The sequence below is a fragment of the Crotalus tigris genome, unplaced genomic scaffold (assembly GCF_016545835.1).
Source record: "Crotalus tigris isolate CLP2741 ecotype Arizona unplaced genomic scaffold, ASM1654583v1 scf7180000019070.2622420, whole genome shotgun sequence".
In the NCBI taxonomy this organism is placed as follows: Eukaryota; Metazoa; Chordata; class Lepidosauria; order Squamata; family Viperidae; genus Crotalus; species Crotalus tigris.
This window is the reverse complement of record NW_024097360.1, coordinates 808483-834340: the sequence shown is the minus strand read 5'-3', so window position 1 is coordinate 834340 and position 25858 is coordinate 808483. Positions and strand designations below refer to the sequence as shown.

General features: G+C 40.8%; 1 protein-coding gene across 12 annotated transcripts in view; it reads right to left on the bottom strand.

Moving 5' to 3' along the window:
* PAK5 (p21 (RAC1) activated kinase 5) overlaps nucleotides 1–25858 on the bottom strand; it is a 134922-nt gene that overhangs the window by 82942 nt on the left and 26122 nt on the right. For 7 of the 12 annotated variants that reach the window (XR_005558648.1, XM_039359427.1, XM_039359436.1 and 4 more), the window contains exon 3: nucleotides 873–939. The exons of the other annotated variants lie outside the window; for them this stretch is intronic. The gene's annotated coding sequence lies outside the window, so the exon portion shown is untranslated. The remainder of the gene's footprint in view (nucleotides 1–872; nucleotides 940–25858) is intronic. 12 annotated transcript variants of the gene reach the window in all.

Below are 25858 nucleotides of genomic sequence, written 5' to 3'. Positions count from 1 at the left end.
ACAAAAAAAGAGCCCAATGAGAACCAAGTACCATGTGAATAATAGATGAAAGAAAACAAAAACTTCAATAACAACAACAACCTTAGAAAGCTGTAGAAGAAGAAATAGAACAAGAATAAGTGGGATTCTGAAGAAAAAAGTATTCCCTCCCTTTTTCTCATATGCTCCATTCATTAAATTCTATTTAAAATATGACATGTTAGTGGTGGCTCGCATCTATTACTATTTGCTACTAAGTATCAACACAGTGGTTTCGTGGGGAAAAACACATTTTATCTGCACACTGCACACAACTCTTTCCCCATGAGACTCTGGTCATCTAAGAACATAAAACTATAAAACGGTAAGTATACAAAAAGGTGTGAAGAGCCAACATTACTCTTGTACACACATGGGTCTACTACAAGATCCAATTGGTTCAATTTCCACATTAAATGTTGCCAGCTTTTTAAGCATATGGACCAAATTTAGCAAGTTAAGGTTAAGCTAGTACTTTATGGTGGTTATTTTGCTTGCCTGGAATAATATGCTTCAGCTTCGGATCTCAGCAACATATCAGAGAGATCTATTATATAAGTTTAGGCCCTAAAATACTGATGTTATTGCCCACTAAAATTCTGTATAATTGGCTCTGGCCTCATTGAAGAAAGAAAAAAGAAAGGGAAGGGGAAAGGGAAGGGGAAAGGGAAGGGGAAGGGGAAGGGGAAGGAAAGGGAAGGAATCATTCCAAAAAGAGTGGATGTAAAGTAGTATATAAATTGTATACTATGTGCTAATGTATACATATATAGATACCTATTTTAAAATCTAACTTAAACAGAGGCAATATACATTCACTATTATGGGAAATGCTGTGACAGATGCCTGCTCACCCTGCTGTTAGATGTGTCTAGGACAGATGGCTTCCGCTTGTACATCTTTATCATCTGTGAAGAAACCCTTCAGAAAAAGGAAATCATCAAATAACTTCTCACTGTAAAGTAGGATACATGGCTACTCTAAATTCGTTTCCTTGTTGCAAACTCTCTACGCCCTTGTATCAATACTGATCCCAAAACAGGAACGGGCTGTTTCATTCAGGTTTTTCCATCCTTAATTATCCCCAAGATAGAATGGCAATACTATATCTATCTGATGAAAACTTGTCAAATCAGCCTCACCCGTTTTTTATATTTATGCTTGAAAGCTAGGAAGATGTGGATGAAGAAGCTGGAACCAAAAATGGGAATTTCCCTTTCCCCCTGTTTTGGTAAGGTATGATGGGAAGGAGGAGGGTTGAATGGTAACAGAGAACAAAGCAGGAATTGGTTCTTGTTTAGGAGCCATGTTCAAGAACATAAGTGGACAGGCCTTGTTCAATTCCTGTGGCACCCAGAATAGCCAGGGAGAAAAAGGGACCTTTCTCAGAGAGGCTTAGTTATGGATGGCCTAGGCCAGGGGTAGGCAAACTCGGCTCTTTTATGACTCATGGACTTCAACTCCCAGAATTCCTGAACCAGCCATGCTGGCTCAGGAATTCTGGGAGTTGAGGTCCACGAGTCATAAAAGAGCCAAGGTTGCCTACCCCTGGCCTAGTACAATATTCATAATCTTCAAGGATGTATTCAAATCACGAACTGTCAGATTGTCAGGAGAAAGCCATCCCATCAACTCTTGGATGGAATTAAAAGTAGCATATAGATTTTTTTCTTCTTTGGATCAATTTATACCACTGATGTGTCAAGCACCAGGGAAATTAGAAGATCCAGACAGTTGAAATGGGTATAAAGATTTATTGCAAGCTTAAGCTCTCCACAAGAACCTGAACTACTAACGGTCAAAAGAATTTGGTGGTAGATAAGAGTCAATGGAATTCAAGATGGGCTGAACTTAGACCTCTGTGAATGCGAAGGGACTCATGACTGATGACATGTTTGATCCCTCCCTCAGGCTCAGCCTGGTCATCACCTACAGATGAATCTAAAAAAACCGGCATCTAATGGTTAAATCTTATCCTTCCTGGTTCTTTTCAAAGATAACAGACTGTAACATTCATAGTCCTCAGCCTGTCTAAAAATAATGGGAATTTCAGTCCAATAAATGTAGAAGGAGAATACCCAGGCTAAGGATAGTTAAGTTGTAGGAAGGCATGTGAATCTTTCCGTATGGTTTGCATTTGAAACATTCAAAAGGTTTTTAGGAGCCAGAATTCATTACCAGCAGTTGATAATTCAATTTTCCATTTCAGCTTAATAAAAATTTTCAGTGCCAATCCAGTAAAAAAAATAAGTCTCTTATTTAGGAATCTTCTGCTGCTAAACCCAGCACCTCACACTTTGTGGCAATTTTTTAATAGGCAACTGAGAAATAATTAGCCACAAGTATTTTAAAGAATCTGTAAATGCTCAAATTATAATGCAATATGTCTTTGCTGAAATTGTTTGGGTTATTAATGTTTGTGGTATTTTTGATTCTGAGTATTTTCCTTACCAATATAAAGATGAATAGTATCAATAGAGAAATAAATGCTGTGCCACTTAACAAATATTTAATAAGCAACTTAAAATATGAGTCTAAGAAAGTCATAAAGCTTTTTTGACATTGGACAGGCATTTATTATTCAGATATTTATTTGTTCAATTTGTATGGCTGCCCATTTCAAACAAATGACTCTGGCTAGCAATCAGTCATAAAAGCAATTAAAACCAATTACATTCACAATACAAAAAGAAAAATTTAATACACATAGCAGGCAAATTATTATAATCCATAGATCAGTGGTTCTCCACCTTTTTAATGCCGCGACCCCCAACCGGTCGTAAGTCGAGGACTACTCAACCAGTTGTAAGTCGAGGACTACTCAACTGGTGCAGCACCGTTTGCAGAATGGGACTTTTGGCGGGCTCAGCAGGGGAGAGACAGCCTGGACAATTCCTATTGGCTTTTGAAAGCCAATAGAATTAGACTCTATTCAAGAGAGTTTATTCTATTGGCTTTCAAAAGCCAATAGAATAAAAGGGAGTAGCACAGCTAAGGAAAAGGGGGAAAAAATGGCGGACTGCGTTATTTGGTGACCCCCCGTGAAATGGTCGTTCGACCCCAAATGGGGTCCCGACCCACAGGTTGAGAACCACTGCCACAGATACCGGAATAATGTTATAGTTTTCAGAGTGATAATACCACTTCTTTATATATATCAGTTTTTCCATATTGAAGGGACTAAGGTTTCAAATAAAAATCCTAGAATATGGGGGCATTCCATCACCAAGAACAAAGGCAAGTGCTCAGCTCTTGTGACAGCTGTTAACCAGATCTCTTAAGAGAAAAGCAAATATTGAATACTGGCTTCAGCAAATTGCGTTGAAAGGGAGAAACGGGGTATCAGTCCATGTGCGATTGAATTAGTGGCTCATGTGTTATTGTACTATTTATATTATAGAGATCTACGATTAGCAGGTATTATATAAGACTCCAAGGACAGAGAAACACTGTATACTTTTCTTATTATGAAACCAGTGGCTAGAAACAGTGGAGAAAGTGGGGAAATTCTGCATCACAGCATGTGTAATCTGTAAAGCACATATTTGCATATACAAATAGTCTTGACTTACGTCCACAATTGGGCCCCAGATTTTGGTTGCTAAGTGAGACAGTTGTTAAGTGAATTTTGCTCCATTTCATGACCTTTCTTGCCACAGTTATTAAGTGAATCAATACAGTTGTTAAGTTAGTAACATGGTTGTTAAGTAAATCTGGCTTTCCCACTGGACTTTGCTGATCAGAAAGTCACAAAAGGTGACCACATGACGCCGGGACACAGTAACTGTCATAAATATGAACTAGTTGCCGAGCGTCCAAATTTTGATCATGTGACCATGGGGATGCTGCAACGGTCGTAACTGTGAAATGTGGTCACAGGTCACTTTTTTCAGTGTCGTTTTAACTTCGAACAGGTCACTAAATGAACTGTTGAAAATCGAGGACTACATACTGTATACCAGGGGTAGGCAACCTTGGCTCTTTTATGACTCGCGGCTGGCTCAGGAATTCTGGGAGTTGAAGCCCACAAGTCATACAAGAGTCAAGGTTGCCTCCCCCTGACCTATATGTATACTATATACTGCATATATACAGTATATACTGCATATACATATTCTCAAATCATTTTTTATTTGGGCTTTTTACGCAGACTGACATGTAATCTTCAGGCGCCAAGCACCAGCTCCTGATGATTAAATGAACACATCTGCAGAGTTTCTGGCAGCAATCCGTAAGTGTTTTGCTATTCTTCCAGGATCCTTTTTTGACTCCCTAGTCTAGTTTAGAGCCATGGAATTTCATGGGGGTCTCCAGCCAACCGCTGAGCAAGGTTGACCATGCTTAGTTTCCAAATAAGGACAAGATGGGTCATATGCTGCCCCTCCTGCCAAGACTGTATTGATCAATGTTCATACTATCTAAGCTGAATGGACAATTCTGGAGTGATTTAGAGTTTCCTACGAAACATACTGAAGATGGGTTACAATAAAGCTTTGGGATAAAAACGCCCTGGCTGGATGATCTTGGGCCGGTCACTCTCTCTCAGCCCAACCCACCTTACAGGCCTGTTGTGGGGAAAATAGGAGGAAGAAGGAGTTGCTTAAATGACCATAGGCACCCTTGAGTTACTTATAAAAAAAATTTAATAAAGTGGGATAAAAAGAAATCTGAACAAACAAATGCTGATGACTCCCAATTCATTATACTAGATCCGGGGTAGGGCAACCTTGGCTCTTTTATGACTCGTGGACTCCAACTCCCAGAATTCCTGAGCCATGCTGGCTCAGGAATTCTGGGAGTTGAAGTCCACGTGTCATAAAAGAGCCAAGGTTGCCTACCCCTGTACTAGATGGATTACCTCCTAATGCTATTGCTGGCGAACAGGAATACAAAAGTACTATTGCTCTTGTATCCTGTTCATAGATTTCCTTTCTACACATCAATCTGGCCCCAGGACACTACACTAGACAGTGCTTTTGGTCTTCCTGAACACAGCATTGTTTAAGTTCTTTTGACATAATTTAGAGTAAGTGAGGTCTATCAGGGAAGGCAGAGAAGTAGAGAAAAGGCAATGTGAATAAACAGTGACACATTGTCATAAGCCGTGTCCAAAACCATTAAAAGAAGTTCTTCTTCAATGTGTCTGAAAATACTTCTCAGAGAGTTTTGGCGCAGTCACAGTTTATACCAACTATTTTTGAAATATGAAGTAGAGTGAGTTCATCCATCACGTACTGTGAGGAGAAAAAAAAACATTACAGTGTAATCTGTATGCTAAAAATAATCAACATGAGATGACTTCCAGATATTTCTGGGCATACAATCCTCACCATTGCTTATATCAGCTGGGGCTGATAGGAGCAGAAGTCTAAAGAGAGTATGAGGTTGCCTATGCCATTCAGGGCTCTCGCTTCAAACCGTAAACCACCAAGATCTCATAATGCCATTTTTCTCAGTAATTATTATTGCAGCTTTCTTATTCTTGGTAATCATTGATATTTAAAGTCGATATAGGTTTTTCATAAATATAATGGTCTGATATATTAGGCTGGCCCACATGCCCCATGATAGAAGAAGGTCTCTTTCAAGTCAAGCTTGACTACTGGCAATTATATGGACAATTTAATTTTCTTCGCAAGATTTTTGGAAGTGGTTTGTCCTTGCCTTCTTCTTTCTAGGGCTGAGAGATAATTACTGGCCCAAACACTCCCAGCTGATTTTCTGTCTAAAATGGGACTAGAACGCACAGTTCCTTGAATTTTTAACTTGGAACCTTTACCATTACATCAAACTGGCTCTCCATCTCCCATATAGAAATGTAAACCTGTATAGGCAAACTATACGGTTACAAGTGAAGGAGGGACATGTAAGCTGATGATTACAGAGATAAACTGTCCCATTTTCATTTCCAGTTGCCTTGGATAAAATCTATTCCCCTAACAGAAACATAGGATGTCCTTGAATCATATTTGTATATTTGATAATCTCAGTCAGAAAAGCCTTAATCCAGTGTTCCAACTCTCAGCCTGCTGTTCTCCAGATAGCCAATACATTTGGGGGAACAGTTATGAAATGCAGCTGCTCATACCGAGCTGCTTGTGGGATGGAACACAAGTTTAATTTCCTGAAAAGCCACATAGTGGGGGTTCAGACAGAGAGAGATCTTTGATGCTCTGTATACAAAGCAGAGAGAGCCTGAAATAAGATTAAAGGAAAACAGGAGAAAGCTTATTTCAGAAAGAGGGACAACGTGATTTTCCAGGTGCCTATAGTCATTTAAACAAGCTGGAAAAAACATTCTTTCTATCCAAGCCCATGGCTGATTATACTATTTTAAATTATTTAGAAATATTTTTTTTAGCAAACTATAATATCAAAGGTAGACAAAGCCAATGTGTTCCTGTCTGCGCTTTCTCTGGCTGATTCAGATGGTGTATTCTGAACATTTTATTATTTTATTATTATTTATTATCTCTGACTCAGAAAAGCCATTTGTAACCTTTGGATTCAGTATCATATCTCAATTATTCAGCAGCCCCTCTACTCATTAATTTTGGGAAAGAAAGGAGAATTATCCTTGAAAAGCTAATATAATCAGCAGAAATAAGAGTTTATTATTAATTTAATTTAGTAACATAATAAAGGCAATATATAGAAAACAGAGAGCTAGTGTGATAGTCAATGGAGAGAATACAAAAAGTTTTGAAATAAACAAAGGGGTAAGACAGGGATGCCCAATTTCACCTTTACTTTTTATTTTGATGCTTGAAGTATTATTAGTTCAAGTTAGAGCAAATAAGGAAATAAAAGGGGTACAGGTCAAAGCAGAGGAATATAAGTTACAGGCATTCGCTGATGACCTGGTTTTCTTTATTGAGGAACCTATAGAGAGAGGAAATATTCTTATGGGTGACATAGAAAAATTTGGAATAGTGGCAGAATTAAAAATTAACAGAGACAAGACTAAAATGTTAGCAAAAAATTTAACCGATAAACAAAAAAGGAAATTGGAAGAGAATTTGGGATTACAAGTAGCGAAAAAGATTAAATATCTAGGAATTTGGATAACTTCAAGGTATTCCTCAATAAAAGAAGACAATTATACAAAATTGATATTAAAAATGAAACAAGATCTTGAGACTTGGGGGAATCTCCAATTATCATTATTAGCAGAATCGCATTGACTAAAATGAATATTCTACCAAGACTATTATATTTATTTCAAACAATTCCAATAAAATTAGAGAAAACTTTTTTTAAAGAATTGGATAAAATAAATAAATTTATTTGGGCGGGCAAAAAAGCTAGGATAAATATTAAAACATTACAAGACAGTAAGAGTAGAGGTGGTCTTGGACTCCGTAAATGGGAAATCTATTATTATGCGGCAGGATTATTATGGATTAAAGACTGGATAAATTTGGATAATGAAAGGATACTAATGATAGAAGGACATGATCTACAGGCGGGTTGGCATGCATTTCTATGGAGGAAACAGAAGAAAACATCAACATATTTCCAGCAACATCAGATAAGAGGAGCATTGATCGGGATATGGGAAAAAATAAAAAAAAGACACTATGAGAAAATTCCAAATTGGTTCTCGCCGATGGAGGCGGTGATTCATCCCAATACATTAGAGAAAAAAAAGATGATTAGGTATAAAGAATTACTGGATAACCGAGGAAATCTCAAGTCAAGAGAAGAGTTGGAGGAACAAAGAATACCCATAGATTGGTGGCCATATTTACAAATTCAATCTAGATATAATAGGGATAGGCAAGAACATGGAATTAGTCAGACCCCACACCAACTTGATAAAATTCTAATAAGTAAGGAAGGAAAACTATTATCAAAAATTTATAAATACTTATTAGAGATAGAGTTAAAGGAAGAAATAGTGAAGGGGCCAATGATAGCGTGGGCACGAAATGTGGGGCGAAATATAAATTTAGAGGAATGAGAAAGATTATGGAACATAAATTGCAAATTGACGCTATCAACTGCATAAAGAGAGAATCAATATAAAATGATTTACAGATGGCATTTAATACCGGTGAGATTAGCTAAAATGTATAAAAATATAGACCCGAAGTGTTGGAAATGTAAAATCAGAGAAGGAACATGTTATCACATGTGGTGGCTGTGCCCCAAAGCAAAAAATCATTGGGAACGAATAAGAGATTGGATACAGGAGATAACGGAGATACAAATGGATTTTAAACCAGAATTATTTCTTTTGGGCATAATAAATTTAAAGATGGAAAGTTTAAATTTAAAATAAAGATGGAAAAACAACTCCAACATACACATATTGACTGCAGCTTGTATAGCATATGCTCAATGTTGGAAGAATGAAAATATTCCCACAAATGATATGATTATGTACAAAATCTTGGAATGCGCAGAAATGAACAAACTTACGTTAGAATTAAAAGACAAGGAGGTGACAGAATTTTATGAAATTTGGAATAAATGTTATAATTGGCTAGAACAGAGAAAGGAAAATACATAATTATTGATGTACATAAAATGTAAATAAGATGTAAAGAATGCTTAAAATGTATAGTACTGTTCTGTTAAAACAAAAGATTTATGTTAATGTATTTTAAGTTTGTTTGGGTGTATGGTGTATGGTGAAAAATAATAAAAAAATTAAAAAAAAGAGTTTATTATGGGAATGAACAATGTGTGGGCCATCATTTATTGCTTAACTACAACAACATCCTGCGATTGGCTGGCTGAAGCTACTGGGAGTGGCAAGTTCAACAACACTGGTGGATTACAGGTTGCTCACCAACTGTTCTACAGCAAGGGTGTCAAACTTGCAACATCACGTGACGTGTTGCGATGTATCACGACTTTTTTTCCATTGCCGGAAATAGGGTGGGAGTGGTTTCGGCATGACGCATCCAGCCTGCGGGCAAGCAGTTTGACACCCTGCTCTACAGTTTCCATCAGTTTGTGGGCTTGTTGTGTTACTAACAAAATAGCAGTAACATTAACAGAGTTGGAAGGGATCTTGGAGGTCATCTAGTCCAACTCATTGCTCTCACAGGCGACCTATAATATTTCTGATAAATGACTGTTCAGTCTCTTCTTAAAAGCCTCCAGTGATGGGGCACCCACAATTTCTGAAGATAATTTGTTCCACTGGTTAATTGTTCTCACTAGTAGGAATTTTCTCTTTAGTTCTAGGTTGCTTTTCTCCTTGGTTAGTTTCCATCTATTGTTTCTTGTCCTGCCTACAGATGCTTTGGTAAATATGTTGGCCCTTCTTCCTTGTGGCAGCCTTTCAAATATTGTTAAGACTGCTATCCTATCATCCCTGGCTCTTCTTTTCACTAGATTAGGTATACCCAGTTCTTGCAATCGTTCTTCGTATGTTTAGTTTCTAAGCCCCTAATAATTTTTGTTGCTCTTCTCTGAACTCTATTCTAAAAGAATCTCCATTCTATTTATTTTAATACAATTCCTGGAAGAAAGAAAACTGTGGGGGGGGGGGGGAAGGAGATTGGTTTTATTATAAATTGTATAAGAAAATATTGCAGAAGGAAAGAAGTTTTCATTAGGAACAGACCCAATTAAAGGCCTTTTAAATTTTATTTTCTGTTTTTATTTATTTTCAATCTCATATCCCGTCCATATCTGTTACATAACATAGCCAATTTAAATCCTGCCTGCTAGTCTGAGTTCGCTCATCCCTGGAAACATTGGCAATGTTAAATCATGCCATTTTGGAAGACTATATATCATACTTTTACATAAACAATTTACACAAAATGCAGAAAAGAAATAGTAAGCTAAATGCAAGTGGTCCTTGTCTCGATACATGAATTCATATAGTGTTTGTTGTTTAAAAGATAATTCTACTATGAAGTAATAGTGAAGTTGAATTTAAATCCTGAATTGTGCTACAGGTAAATTAAAATAAGTACTAAGACTATCATATTCTGTGAGAAGGCTTAGTTTACTAAGGCCACCACAGGGGTATCCTGTGGTTGTGGTTACATCTCATCAATTTTTAAAAGACCCATTCATCTTTGTGTATGTCTGAATGATATAGATGAGGTAATATGTATGGTGTGATTTGAATTGTAAAATCATAAATGCATGCAGGTCATTACTGATTTGTCATGCAAGGAACAGCCAAGAGTGTTTCAATATTTGAAACAAGTTCTATATTGTTTGTTGTTACTAATGTATGTGATTTTGATTGGTGATAAATGTTTGAAGAATAAACAAGTGATGGCCCTTCCAGGCTCATGATTCTATTTGTTATGTTTTAGGCTGATCTCTCTTGACATATATTTAAGATGTATTTAATCATGACAGTATATATTATATTCATGTATGATTTTATTAGAACAGAAAGTCTTACAGGAGTTCTGCCATAGTAGCTACATTTCCAAAACTTGCTTAAATACATTAAAGATCTACATATAGACCTGGATTTGCACAACAAGCCAAATTAGTTTTAACCTTGGTTAGTTTTTGTTGTTTAGAATTTTATTGTTTACAAATCCACTCAGACATATTTGGTTTTGCCTGTATTTTAAAGGCTGAGCCTTTAAAGGGCACTAAACTCACAAGACTTATTTTCTAATCACTTTTGGAAACTGCCTATTAACTACCTTAAAGCTATTAGAGACAGATTTGAAAAGTCACTGAGTGAGTTTATCTTCAAATCTGAAAAGAAAAATAAATTATAAACTTATGAACTTAATTTGAAATAAACAGTGATAAGAAAATAAGATTTTGATCTAAGAAAGTTTTAATCTAACTAGCTTAGCTGCTATTTATTTAGTTTGGATGTTTTTATTATTTTAAGTGTTTTTGTTGTTTTAACTATTTTTATAATTTTGAAACTGTAAGTCAGAATAATTGACTAAGATGGGTGGCTATAGAAATTAAATAAACATGGAATTGCAAATGTTTATTGTTGCAACAACATATTATATTTTTTCAGTTATTAAGCACTTATGTACTTTTTCAGAATGTATGTATCTTTGTGTTTTGTCTCTTGTTTTTTTATTTCTGTTATTTTAAAACAATAAAAAATTAAAAAAAACTGATAGAAGTAAAAGGAAAGAATATCAAGTTGGTTTATTTGAACAAAGCTAAAATACTTTTTTTAAAAAAGTTCTGGTAATTCTTTATGGACTTTTTTTGCTGACACCAGGATTGAAAAGTTGATGATTTATGGATTTGCTTATAGATAAAGGATGGCAAATGAGATGAAGAGATATTTATTGAGTAACTGAATGAGTAAAAGACCTTGGGGAACAAGGGGAAGAGATGCTGCCTAGGAAACAACCAGACAAAAGTCTGAGAAAGAAACTTAGGAATCTACCTTAGTAGTTCAAGCAGTTAAAAGTACTTTCAGACTTGAAAAATTAACATAGCCTTACAATAAAGCTCATCTAAATCAGTGGTGGCGAACCTATGACACACGTGCCAGAGGCGGCACTCGGAGCCCTCTCTCTGGGCACACGCGCCATGCCCCGGAGATGGTAACCATCCTCTTCAACCAGCCACCTGCTAACTTGCCAAGGTCCCACATGGCCGGATGCATCCCAGCACCCATGCGCTTGCTGGCCTTTGTGTGTGGGGGGGGCGATGGTGTCAGGCAGCAGCCGCCCCGGCCCCTGCCTCGCCTTGCCCTGTGACATGGCACCCTCGCCTCAACCTGCAGAACCAGCTTCCTGCCCACTGCCCCACCCGCCAGAGATCCCTGGATCTCCCCCAACCCTGACCGGCCCCCACAGGCGTCCCTCCCCAGGAGCAACATCAAGCTGGCCATGCCCACCCTGGCCACACCCATCCATCTGCCATGACCACTCTAGCCATGCCCACCTGGCGGGCCACACCCACCCGGCAGCCATACCCACCCGGCACCCGGCAATACATAACTGGGTTTTGAATTGAAGTTTGGGCACTCGGTCTCTAAAAGGTTCGCCATCGCTGATCTAAATCATGCTTCCTGTGTAGTTTACCTGGAAGGGCTGACAGTTTATAACCTTTCAGGAGATGAAGAGTTACTAAATTCGTTTATATTTGCTGTGATTAAGGCTGGAGGTCACTTTTTTATATATTTGTTTGCTTTTTATTATATTCTTTATTTTCTTTTTCCCTGGACTTTTTATTCTTTTTTCTATTCTCTTTCTCTAAAGTTAGTATATATTCATTTTTACTAGTGTAGTCAAGATTCCTAATAAAATTATATTCAAAATCAGATAAAAGTGAGTTACTAATAAAAGTCCGAAGTCACCAAAAAAATTAGGTTAAGTTCTTCATGAATGTAAATAAAGACAACACACTCTGTGAGGGCTGCTCTTTTTTTGGCTAATCCTGCAGCACCTCTATATCTCCTCAGCAACAAAAGGACTAGACTTGAGGCAGCTCCTGGAAAAAGTAATCAAGGATTTCCTTCCCCCAATGCTCTTTGATCAGGGTAATTAAGGCACATCCCAGAGTACTCTTTCTTTTGACAGTGATTGACAGAGGCACAGTAGGAAACAGGCAGGCTGAATATATTGTTTCTTTCATCTGGTCTCTCAGAAAAAGGAAGAAAAAAAAAGGCATGGTGGCAGTACAGTAACACTGCAGCTGGATTTCATGATTCAATCCAAAACAGATTATACCTCACGCTCAAAGAGAACAAAGAGAAAAGAAAACAATATTAAACAACTAACTGAAATTTTTCTATAAAGTTGATGTAAGATCAGACAACCAAGAATTTCTGCAGGTGAGATTAAAAAAAAGTCAAGATGGTAGCCACAACTATATGATTGATGTATTTGCGTGTAATACATGTGAAAAAAAAATTAGGAAGGGTTTTGATCACACATTGTCATTGACTTCCTGACTTAGACACACACACGCACCATAAATATCTCTAGTTTCTTCATATATTTGGATATTAGCACTTTTAAACATCTTAGACCTACTGGGCTCATATGCTGCATTGAAAACATATTTGCTTTTTGGTTGTTTGTTGAATAAACTAAAAACTTTGTTCACCCAACACACTAAGCTATAAACCACGGAGTATTAGTCCGCAAAGGCTTTAATTCATAAAGCACCCTAAAGCACAAACAAAACCACATTTTGACATGTTTTACTGTGTTAACTGAATGGCTCAACACTCCCCACCCCTGCTTTCTCAGAATATATAAGCATAAGCGTGTGTATATATATATATCTTTGAACACTTATCTGCGATCTGCTCCCATATCTTTGGCAGGCCCAATTTGGCTTAAATTGCCGAAATCTCTCTCCACTGCCAGACATCTTTGTTAAAGGCTGGGGTTGTGCAGTTCTGACTCCATAAAGTGCATAGGAGTGCCAATATAACCCCCCCCACACACACACACAAACAATGCTTTGCAAGAGTCACATCACTGGAATCAGTGCTGAAATGCTAGGCAGCCATATTAAAGATAATTGCCAGCTTCCCTATTGGGGTAATTCCACCCTTCCCTCCAATTGCTGGCAGAGATCACTAGCTAATCTTCTCCCTTTAAGCAGATGAGAAAGTGAAGGCCAGGGGAGTCGTGAAAGGCAGGGACTATGCCGAAGTCGTGAAGAGAACATTTTTTACAAACACCAGTAAATATAGGAAGTCCTCAAGTTATGACCACAGTTGAGCCCCAAAATGTATGTTGTTCACTGAGAAATTTGTTAAGTGAGTTTTGTCCCATGTTACAACTTTTCTTGCCACATCTGTTACGTGAATCGCTGTGGTTGTTAAATTAGTAACACAGTTGCTAAGTGAATCTGGCTTTCCCATTGTCTTTGCTTGTCAGAAGGTCGCAAAAGATGGTCACATGACCCTGGGACACCACAACAGTCATAAATAGGAACCAGTGGCCAAGCACCTGAATTTTGATCACACGCCCATGGGGATGCTGCAACGGTCGCAAATATGAAAAATGGTCATAAGTCACTTTTTTCAGTGCCTTGTTAACTTTGAACGGTCACTAAACAAACTGTTGTACGTCGAGGACAACCTGTATACCGTTAGCATATATTTTTGTGCATCGTAAGAAATGATATTTTAAATAAAACAATATTCCCAAATACGTTTAAATAGTCACATTTGTACTTTAAATTGGAGGTGATTTTTTTTTTTTTACCTTTTAGAATAACACAGAAAAAATCTTGGGATGTTATATCTTAAGTTCACATCTAGCCTCACTCCTGACTTCTCACGTTCTCTTTCATTCCATACAATGGAAACACTACTTTAAATTTAAAGCCACGGAAAGGTAACATTATCCAAATCCTGGTGTCTATGTTGGATATTTGAAAGGCTGCTTGCTAGACTTTTCTGCCCATGCCTTAGAAAGGCCTCGCACCACAGGTAGTCTTTGACTTACAGTCACAAGTGGGACCAGAATTTCAACTGCTAAGCAACGCGGGTTGTTAAGTTGTGCCAAATTTATGATCTTTCTTATAATACAGTTGAGTGAATCACTGAGGCTGTTAGGCGAATCACTCGGTTATTAAGGAAATCGGGCTTCCCCCGTTTACACTGTTGGTCAGAAGTCAGCTGTAAATGATCATCACATGACTCCAGGACACTGCAAACCATTGTAAATACCTGCATAGGTTTCCAAACCCCTGAATTTTCGACCCTAGGGATGCTGTGAACATTGTAACCGTGAGGTTTAATAATAAATCACTTTTTTTCCCATTCCTCAATAAACGAATGCCTGTAGGTTAAGGACCATTTTCTACTGTGCCCCCATTCGAAAACAAGCAGAAATACAGTAGCCAAGCTTCTGAACTATAGCATGCTTTCCCATCTTACGATTATCTAGGGTCAGTTTTCATCTTTTTCTTTCGTAAAATGCTACAATGATAAAACCTAGTACAGGGGTGTCAAACTCAATTTCATTGAGGGCCGCATCAGCATTGCGGTTGCCCTTGGGGGGGCCAGGTGGGTGTGGCCAGAGTGGGTGCGGTCTACTGGGTGGGTGTGGGTGGAGTGGGTGTGGCCTACTGGCTGGGCATGGTGTGGCCTACTGGCTGGCCAGCTCTACATCGTTCACGTCAAGGGTGCCTGTGGGGGCCTGGGCAGGAGTAGGACAGATCTGAGGGTCTCTGGCAGAAGGGGGAGGGACCGGGGCAAGTGCCAAGGCATGGTCCATTCCTTCATTCCACACAAAGGGTGACACTTCCCCACCATGCACCCAGGGAGCGGGGCCAACGCGGCAGGGGCTAGTTCTTCACTGTTTCTGGATGGCCTTGTGGAGCTAAGACTGAATGCGTTTCAGCATAGATGGCCACCACAAAATTGTACATTGGTTCCTGACTGGCCTGGGCCAGAGCTAAGGCAGCGGGGGCCGTTCCATCACTGTTTCCAGGATGGCTTCACGGGCCACATGAAACCAGTTCGCGGACCGCATCTGGCCCCCGGGCCTTGTGTTTGACATGTCTGTCCTAGTACCATAAACACAGTGATACTTTCCAGGTTCCTTGAAAGTAAATATTTACTATATTTTTTAACTTGGGCGCTAATAACTTGCCAGCAGTAAGCCTGTTTCTGCAGCCTCCTAACACCATCTAAAATTTCATTTCCTTGAAATTCTGTGACATACTTTCCTATAATTTTGAGATGAGAATCTCATAAAAGAAAGCCATGGAATAGAATTACAAGAAGGTTAAAAAAGGGGAGGGGAGGATTCCCTCCCCAAATTCTGGTCTTGCCCTCACCATTATTCACCTGCTTTAACCCTCAACCCCGCTCTCTTATTAAATTGTGTTGAGAAAAATCACACTCTTACTTCACTTGGAAAACTTCCTTATTTCAACAAGACACAGAAAGAAAACAGAAACTGAAAACAAAACAAAGTTCAAAGGATAGTACCAAACTGTTATTAATAATATGTTATTCTCATATTTAAATCTTCAATGGACTTACTAGCAACTGCCCACTGCAACATTTTTTTGTATTTACGCTGAGAAAGAGAAAACCATTCAGTTGAAATACTGAATTAGCTTTAAAAAAGAAAAGCACACTGGTGATAGATTAATTAACAATAAATAGTACTAAGAAATGTTCATAAGTTGCCATTCTTTTCTTTTTGGAGAAAAAAAAAGTTTAAAGGACACTTTTCCAACACTTACAAAATATGTACCAAGTTAGTCGATATCACAATATGTGATGTTAAAACATGACTAATTAGCATATGGTTCACTGCATGATGCAATGCTAGGCAAGTGATTCAATTCAGTAAATCAAATCCAACTAATCACCTATTGTAAGAAAACTGCCATGCCCATTTTTTAGTCTTATTTATCAACAATTGTTATATCTGGGATGCTATGTGGCAGGTGCCTGTCGATTTGAATTCTAAAATCTCAGAGCATTTTTAAGCTTCTTCATTTTCCATTACTTTTTCTATTTTATGATCCCACCTTACAGGTAAATGGTATTTCTTGTAGATCTTCCAATGCACTACTGTTGCTAATTTGTCATGCATCTATTTGTAGTAGTCTGTACAATCTTCTTACAGCAGCTGTAACTAGGTGGTCCACCGTTTCTTCAGCTTCTTTGCAGAGGTAACACTTGATGTCTGTTGCTGTCTTCTCAATTCTGGCATTTGTTCTCAAAGCTTGGTCTTGTGCGGCCAGAATTACCTCTTCTGTCTTTTTCTTCAATTTTCCTGTTCTTACCCATTGCCAGATCTTCTTAATTATCTGCTTTGCCTATTCTTTTTTGATATACTGGGGTGTAATACTTTGTCTTTCGATGTCTTTTTTCTGTTCTTCATTTGGTCTTTCTTGCAGGCCAATTTTCTCTCTCCAGTACTTAGTAGTCTTCTTGTATACTAGCTTCTGTGCAGCCTCTTCACTGTCCTTGAAATATTCTTCCAATGCCCTTTTTTCTTCAACCGTCTGATGTACTTGCAACATTCCACACCTGCCTATTTTCCTTGGTAAGTAGAGTCTCTCAACATTGCTCCATGGATAAAGGGCATGATTCAATTTTTCTATTGCTTTTAATTCTGCTCAAGTCCAGTCCACTATTCCTGCTGTGTATCTGCAATTGCCCAGGTGTTAATTGCCTTGATGGTATTTCCTCCACTGAATTTGCGGTTTAAGGTCTTCTTCACTCTCTTGATTTTATTCATTCTAACCCTTTTCTATACTATACATTTTTGTTGTAATTTAAAACAGTTTTTCTTTTTTTCTTCAAAAACCTATGTTAAGTTTCTTTGTTTGCCTTGCTGTATGATATTATATATAAGGGAGCAATTCCTGCTTACATCTAATTAGACTTTTAGATATGTTGTGCAGTAAACACACAATTAGAAACCAAAATAATGACACTGTTTACATTTTTTACACTTTGATATTTATAACAATTTTAATCTGCATAATACATTTTTGGTATATTCTCGGCATGCTGAAAAAATAGCATGGAAGGTTTGTTTTCTTTAAAAAAATTATACAAAGGCATCTTGCTTGTGATGATTTGAAAACACTCACAAAATGCCTTACTGATCCTTCATGACAGACGGCTTTTGGATGGCAAACAAAGGGCCTGTAGGCAGGTCCTTCTGTCTGCCTCTTAAAACACAACTTTAAAAAATGCTCTCCTGAAAACAATAGAATTCCAACCAACACAGCACTTTTCAGTGATGACAAACCAACTCTCCAGCTGGCTTGTTAGTTGCTGAAGGCCTATTAGTTTTTCTGAAATGTCACTTAGTTTTTGTATGATTCTGATGGATGTTGAAAATTGGCCAGCTCTTGGGCTTGAGTAAAGATTTATTTCAAAAACCTTCTGGGAAATTAAAGGCGTTGACAGCATAATCCTACACATCTCACCTCAGATCCATGTGCAGATGCATAGCTCAAGGGGGCACCTTCATCAATGTTCTCACTGGAGGTCTATGTGGCTCTCCAGCCACTTTCAGATGGTTGTCATGGCCTCAAAGGAACAGAAAGGATAGGGTGCTCCTGGTGTATTTCTGGAGAACTAGGCAATAGCATCTGTCATGGCAGAATGAAATCTTTAAGCTCAGACGCTATGCCCATAGACTCTATGGACACCAGGTACAGAAACTCAAATGCATAGTTCTCAACACTACAGAAACTACAGGTGTGGTATCAAAAAAGAAAAAGGCATAGTGCCAGGTTGCTGAGAAAAGCACTTTGGAAGAACAGTTAATTCAGAAACATGCTTTTGATCCCAAACAGAGGGAATTTTTGGAAGACTTGCAATTATTCAGTGCTAGAATAACATTTATGATGGCATAACTCAACACCAAGCCTTATTTGATTATCAAGAAACTCTCATTTCCACCTAGACCTGACAACACTCAACCCTCCTATAGAATTTTGTATGTCTTGACCCTGGACTGGATTGTGGGTACAATTTTTACCATTACTCTCGTTAGTAAAACCTGAGCTTATTCAGTTTACAGTACAGAAAAGAATTATTTGAGGTACAGGGTTAAATTATGGGGTCCTTGGTGCCCTCTCAGCTTGGTGGTGTCCTTGCAAACATTTCATTACCCAAATAGGTAACATCATCACTGCTGGAATGGAGTGGGGTTTGGTCTCTGTTTATATATTAGTGGCTTGCCCTATCAGTGTTCGTGGGAGTGTTCTTGGTGGTTCCTTGATTAGGCTGTTGTTTGCTGTTAGTTTGTTTGTCTGAGTTGGTATGTCTCAAAGGTGCTTTTTCAAAAGGCAATTGGACTATGTTTTTTCCTTGAGGAAGAAGATGTTTTGCTTCTCATTCAAGAAGCTTCATCAGTTCTCACTGGATGGTGGAGGGGTTGGAATGATTAGTTCTGACAGGGGGTGGGGGTGGGGACATGGAAGGATCATATTTGTTTGCAGGCATCTGGTTGTTAGCACTCGCTCTGAGAGCTGGTGAGGCTACTTGGGGGTTTATCTGTGCCCTCGGTCACCTGAATCAAAGTGCAAATGGATGTGGAATATTCTTGGAACTGCTGAAAAGACTGAATTGTAGACATGAGATTAGGTGGTGTCATATCCCTCCCGCTTTGTTGAGAGAGAAGCTGTTCAATTTTAAGATAGATGGCCTCATTTACCCCTCTTTCAAACCAATGGTCCACTCTATCCACAATGTAGACTTTGATGTTTTCAAAAGAGTGACCTTTGTCTTTCAAATGCAGATGGACCACTGAATCTTGTCCTGAACAGCCCCCTCCCTCAAGAAAGGGAGAGGAATATGACAGGTTTTTAAGGCCTTACGAAATGGGGCCATTCTGATCTCTGAAGGGAGGATGTTCCATAGACCAGCGGCCACTGTGGAAAAAACTCGTCTTCTGGTCCCTGTCAGCCGATACTCTTTGGCTGACAGGATCTGCAGTATGCCCATTCTGCTTGATCTGGTTGAATGGCTGGAGTATTGTTACGTATATTGAAGTTTTATTTTTTTCATTAAATGGAATGCTTAAAATATAATTTTTAGCATTCGTTGTCCCATAAACGGCCTAATTAAAATCACATACAGTATAATTGAAAAGAAGCAAAACACTACCTGATACTCTTACAAAATAGGAAATACTGCCCCAATACACAAACTCTTTTTGAAAGCTCTCTGAATTTGCTGTGGGGCATCACATACAGAACTAAGGGGCAACCCCTTTATGTTTCAGAAAAAACTATGTGATGCTCAGCATTTTTTCTCCTGCTGGAAGAAAAGAGAATGGGGAGGAGCCAGATTCATTTAATGGCTACATGATTCACTGAATAACTGCAGTGATTCGCTTGACAAAAAAAGGTGGGAAAAAAGGTCATAAAATGGGACATGATACATTTAACAACTGCCTTGTTTAGCCATGAAACCTTTGGGCTCATTTGTGCTTGTAAGTTGAAGATTACTTGTACTGCAAAGCTAGAAACATTGAGGAACAAAACAAAACAACACCCAATCATGATTTTTTAAAGAGGGCAGAGCACTTGCAAAAGCCTGAACACTCGCCACTGTTTGTTTTATTCTGAGGCCAGGATAAAATCATCTTTTATCCTGGCCTGGGGGGGGGGGAATGGAATAAGTGGGGTTTTCTCTTGAATTTAAAATACCTCAGGTAGCTGTTTTGCACACGCCTTTCTATTACCTGTAACTTTACAAACCATGACAAGGTATGAGGAAGGAACAACAGCACTGAAAGTTCATTGAAAAATTCAGCAAATGAATTGCATAGCTTTAGACTCCAAAGCATGTGTTACCTTTCAGAAATACTTCCAGCAGAAGGTGGAATGGGATAAAGAGTGAAAGAAATTTCTAGAGAAACAGTTATAATTCTAAACTACCCTAGTTCTGATGGTTCATGACTGCCCATTTGCTGATTGAGGTGTTAAGAAACAGAAAATAAGATATTTTCATTGAACAATGGCATTATGTGGTGTAAAATGCAGGTTTGTTCTTCTCTACTGTCCTTATTTAAAGTCATTTAGGAAAAAAAAACTATAAGCAGAATCCTGTCACCTGCCTGTAATCTTCGTCCCTTGATCCAACTGGATGGTCTATGAAATTCTGGTTAGCTGAGAAACAACTGATACTTTGGGGCTAGTTTGATGATTATGAATCCCTGCCCAAGCTATTATGGATCTTATAGCTTATTCTCCCTAAATTCCATCTGAGTGTATAGCTTGTCTTGCATAATAGCCACATTTTATGAGTTGAAATTGTTCAGTGACTATTCAATGCCGAAGGTAGCTTGAGAATTAAAAAGAAAATCACTGCAGTTCACATTTTTTATTGTCATTGGCCTTTCCCCAAAGAAACCATACCATCTCTAAATGTCATTTGAGATGTGAAAAGTAAAGGGAGTTAAGATAACAAATGACTCCTTCATTTCCCTTTAGGAAGGTTAGGAAATGGCTTAATGAAACATAAGCAGACCTGTCATATCAGAAGCACGTGCTGTGTCTTTAAAAGAGTGCTGAAGTCAAACTGTCAGCTCAACCTATCTCACAGAAATTTTGTTAGGAAGCTAAAATTACTAGAGTCTCTTAGCTGCATTGCGTTGAACCACCAGAGAACAGGTAGACTAGTAGCATAATCAAAAATAATATGACACCTTTTATATTTTAACTAACCTGTCTCAATAAGCTAAGTTAGATTGTTTCTATCCTGCCTTTATTTTCTTTTATTTTTCGCTTTCTCTACTTTGCATAGGAATGCTTCCTGTGAAAGGGATTACAGTGATGTATACACATTTATGGGTTTTGAAACATCTTCCATATCCTGTACTCTGAACTGCATAATCCAGGTGATACAATTTGAAGTTGGTAAATGTGAAGTGTAAGCCTTGCATGACTTAAGCTTTAAATTAGGCTTTCCTGATTAGTGTTCTGTCTTGTTCATCAAGTTGCAGAAGATAGGAAGAGAAGCAGAGAAATGGGGCGTTGACTTACCTGAACGCCTTTTCTCAGCACGGAGACGGATAATCCACGCAGTGGGTTGAGACTGTATTCCTGGCCAATCAGATCAGTCAGCCAAAGTTGCCACGCCCAGTCCTGGACCATGATTCTTCAGTCTTGACTCGAGCACAGCCATTGACTGACAGTAAGACGTTTTGGCTCCACTAAATATACCCTATTATCCTAGTCTATAAGGGTGGGTGTGGATTATCCATCTCCGTGCTGAGAAAAGGCGTTCAGGTAAGTCAACGCCCCTTCTCCAGCACTGGAGATGGATAATCCACGCAGTGGGACATACCAAAGCCTATTGTCCCTTGGGTTGGGGAATAGACTGGTCCCGTGTGTAACTTTGGTCTAGAACCTGCTGGAGAACCTTCCTACCGAAGGAGGCCTCTGCAGAGGAGTACTTGTCGATTTTGTAATGGCGAATGAATAGAGAGGGCGAGGCCCAAGTGGCTGCCCTGCATACCTCTTCAATAGAAGCCTGCATGGCTCATGCTGCTGAGGTGGCAGCACTCCTTGTGGAGTGGGCCGTGATATGCTTGGGGACTTGCAAGGACTCCGCCTGGTATGCCCCAGTGATGCATGCCCTAATCCACCTACCGATGGTAGAGGACGAGACCTTCCGGCCCCTAGTAGCGGGGTGGAAGGATATGAAAAGCGCTTCCGAGCGACAGAATTCCGCTGTGCGCGAAATATAATGTCTTAGTGCCCTTCGTACGTCCAAGGTGTGCCATTGTTGCTCCAGGGGATGAGCTGGGTTTGGACAGAAGTCTGGTAGGACTATTTCCTGTGATCTGTGAAAAAAGGAGTTGACCTTTGGAATGAATGGTCTATTCTTAGGACTACCTTGTCCCTGTGAAAATGACACAGGTCCTTCCTCGTTGAGAGAGAAGCTAACTCGGATATCCGTCGAGCTGACGTGATAGCTACTAAGAATGCTACCTTATGGGTCAGGTAGCGAATGTCACATGTTTTGAGTGGTTCGAATGGCGCTCTGGTAAGAGCTTGTAGTACTCGTGGTAGTTCCCACGATGGATACCTGTGCACGGTTGGCGGTCTGATGTTCGCAGCCCCCTTGAGGAAGGATCGTATTAAGGGATGCTTGCCCAAGGATTCACCGGGGCTGGCAGAAAGTATAGTTGAGAGGGCGGCGATTTGCCTGCGCAGCGTGTTTGGCGAGAGGTCCCTCTCTAGGCCATCTAGTAAAAATTCTAGGATCTTGGGAATTGTGATCCCTTCGAGTAACAATTCCTGTTTAGAGCACCATGATTGGAAGCTTCTCCACGTGGCCTCGTAGATACGGTTCGTGGAGGGGCGCCTTGATGCCTGTATGACCCTAATTACACCCTGTGAGCAAGCCCCCTTGGCTAAAATTGACCGTTCAAGAGCCAGACGGCTAGTTGTAGCCATTGTGGCTCTGGGTGGGAGATCTCCCCCTGCTTGAGGGAGATCCTCTCCGGAGGAATCCGCCATGGATTCGTGCGGGAGAGACTCCTCAAGTCTGCGAACCAAGGTCTCCTTGGCCAATAAGGGGCCACAAGGATTACCTCGGCCCTTTCCCGCAGAATCTTGCGTACTACCGCCGGAAGGAGAGGTAAGGGTGGAAACGCGTACAGGAGTCCCTTTGGCCATGGGCTCCGTAACGCGTCCGTCTACTCTGCTCCCCTGGATGGGAATCGGGAGAAGAAGCGAGTTAGGTGGGCATTGGAAGGAGAGGCAAATAGGTCTACTTGGGGAAGCCCGAAGCGATGACAGATCTCCCTGAAGATCATCGGGTGTAGTTGTCACTTCGAGTGATCTATTGTTGATCTGCTCAACAGATCTGCTTGGATGTTTTCCTCCCCCGATATGTGGTCGGCCTTTATGGAGGCCAGATTTTGTTCTGCCCAGGCCCCCAGTAGGAGGGCCTCGGCCGAGAGCGAGCGAGAGTGTGTGCCCCCCTGACGGTTTATGTGGGCCTTGGCTGTCACGTTGTCCGTCAGGACCAGTACGTGCCTGCCTTTTATGCTGCTGTGAAAATGCCTTAACGCTAGGTGAATAGCCCGCAGCTCGAGCCAGTTTATGTTGTGTCGGAGATCCACCGCTGACCAGTGGCCCTGTGTCCACTTGGTCCCCAAGTGGCCTCCCCAGCCGAATAAGCTCGCATCCGTTGTGACTACTACTCTGTCTGGTTCCCTGAAGGGGGACCCCCTGAGGAGAGCTGAAGATAGCCACCACCTGAGGGAATGTTGTACTCTCAGAGGTATGCCTACCCTCTTCCGGGATGCACTGATTTGCTGTCTCTGAAACGGGAGCATGAACCACTGCAGTTCTCTTGAGTGCAGCCTTGCCCAAGGAACTATTGCTATGGTCGATATCATCTTCCCTAGCAGCTGGGAGAGGCAGACCAGCGTCACTGACTGACCGCGGCTTACCTGTTTTACGGCTTTCTTTATGCTGCTGATACGTTCCCGTGATAGGTACACCTTGCACTCCTTTGTGTCTATGACCGCTCCCAGATGGAGTATTCTCGTAGTTGGGGTTAGATGGCTCTTTGGAAAGTTCACCAAGAAGCCGTGGTCCTGCAGCAGTTTTATCACTAACTTTAGGTCCGCCCGAGACTGCTGGGCGGACGATGACTGGATTAGAATATCGTCCAGGTAGCACTGGACTCTGACTGGTACGTTTCTTAGGTGTGCTGCCAGAACCGCCAGAATCTTGGTGAACACCCTGGGCGCTGATGACAGGCCGAATGGAAGTGCCCTGTATTGAAAATGGTGCCCCCTGTAGGCAAACCGTAGAAAACGGCGGTGAGCCAGAGAAATAGGGATGTGCAAGTATGCCTCCGTGAGGTCGATCGATGCCAGAAAATCCCCTTTCCTTACGCTTCCAAGGATGGAGCGTAGTGTCTGCATTTTGAATTTGCGGTATTTTATGTAGAAATTTAGCCTTTTTAAATCCAGAATGGCTCTCCAACCCCCCGAGGGTTTTGGGACCACGAAGAGGATAGAATAAAACCCCTGGTCTCTCTGGTTCATAGGCACCGGCTCTACGGCCCGTATGTTTAGAAGGTGCTGAACGGCCTCGTTCATGAGCCTTCTCTTTGTTGGGTTTGTGGGACAGGGGCACAGGCGGAAGCGGTTCGGGGGCTTTGAGAGAAATTCTAGAGATAGACCATGACGTATGGTGTTCCTGACCCATACGTCCGTGGTGGTCTCTTCCCACTGGGGAGCAAACCCTGCTAGTCTGCCCCCTATGGGAAGGTCTGGGTGGGAGTCATCTGGTACGGCGGAAGGGGCGGTTGGTCCCCCGAAAGGGCCGTCTTCCCTGCGTTTGCCTATGTCTTGTGTTCTGTCTGTCCCCCTGTCTTTCCCTATCCTGTCTAGCTTGGAAGGGTTGGGAATTTTGAAAGTAGTTGACCCTGGCTTCCGTACGAAAGGATTGTTTCCTTCCCCAGGAGCCGGGTCTCTTGTCCTGCCTTTTAAGCATGTGTTTAAGGACCTTGCGCTTGTCCTTGTTCTCTGTCAGGTATGGCGTTAGTGCCTCACCAAACAGCTTTGCCCCTTGGTACGGAGCCGAAGCCAATTTCCACTTGGATTTGGTATCCGCCTGCCAGTTCTTTAGCCAGAGGATGCGCCTGCTCGTGTTGTTTGCCGCCATTGCCTTGGCTGAAAACCTGGTCGCTAAAAGTGTCGCGTCCGACGCATATTCCGTGGCCGCTACCATTTTGCTGAGTTCCTGGTGAGTGCGTATATCCTCCATGGGAACCCGGCCCTGTAACTCACGGAGCCAACAAAGTGTGGCTCTGGTGAAAAAGGACGCGGAGGTAGTCGCCCTGGTAGCCCAAGCTATTGCCTGGTGCGTTCTCCTGTAGTTGGACTCACTCTTTCGGTCCTCGGCTTTAAGAGCCTCAGCAAAATCTCCTGATATGGCCGTGTCCGATATCAGGGGACCTATGGGTTCGTCCACCACCGGCACCTCCAATGTTCCCTCTAGCTCCCTTGCTACGTTAAATAGCTTCCTCTCCGCATTGCTAGGAAGCGGTAGGGAGGTTGGCGCTGCCCACTGTTTCCTTATTGTGTTTAGGAACATGGTCGGGCATGGTATGCGGTGTTGAGTGGTTACCTTTTCGGCGAACGTCGGCTCAGCCTCCGTGTCAACTATGACAGGCTCCGCTGGTGTCCCATGCCCCAGATGGGCTGTGGCCTCAGCCTTGCGCAGAATGGTAACAAAAAGAGAAGGGTTAAACAGGCCGCTGAAGGACGGCCCTTGAGGTGAGGTGTCCTCCTCTTCCTCAGACATTTGAATCCCTTGTGACGTACCTGGCTGGTCCAGGTAATCTTCCTCGGAGACCGACGAGTCTGAGAAGGAGGAGAGGTCCTGATGGTCCTCTGTTTCCTCCCGATGCCTCATTCTAAGTCCTAGAGGCTTGGTTTTGGAA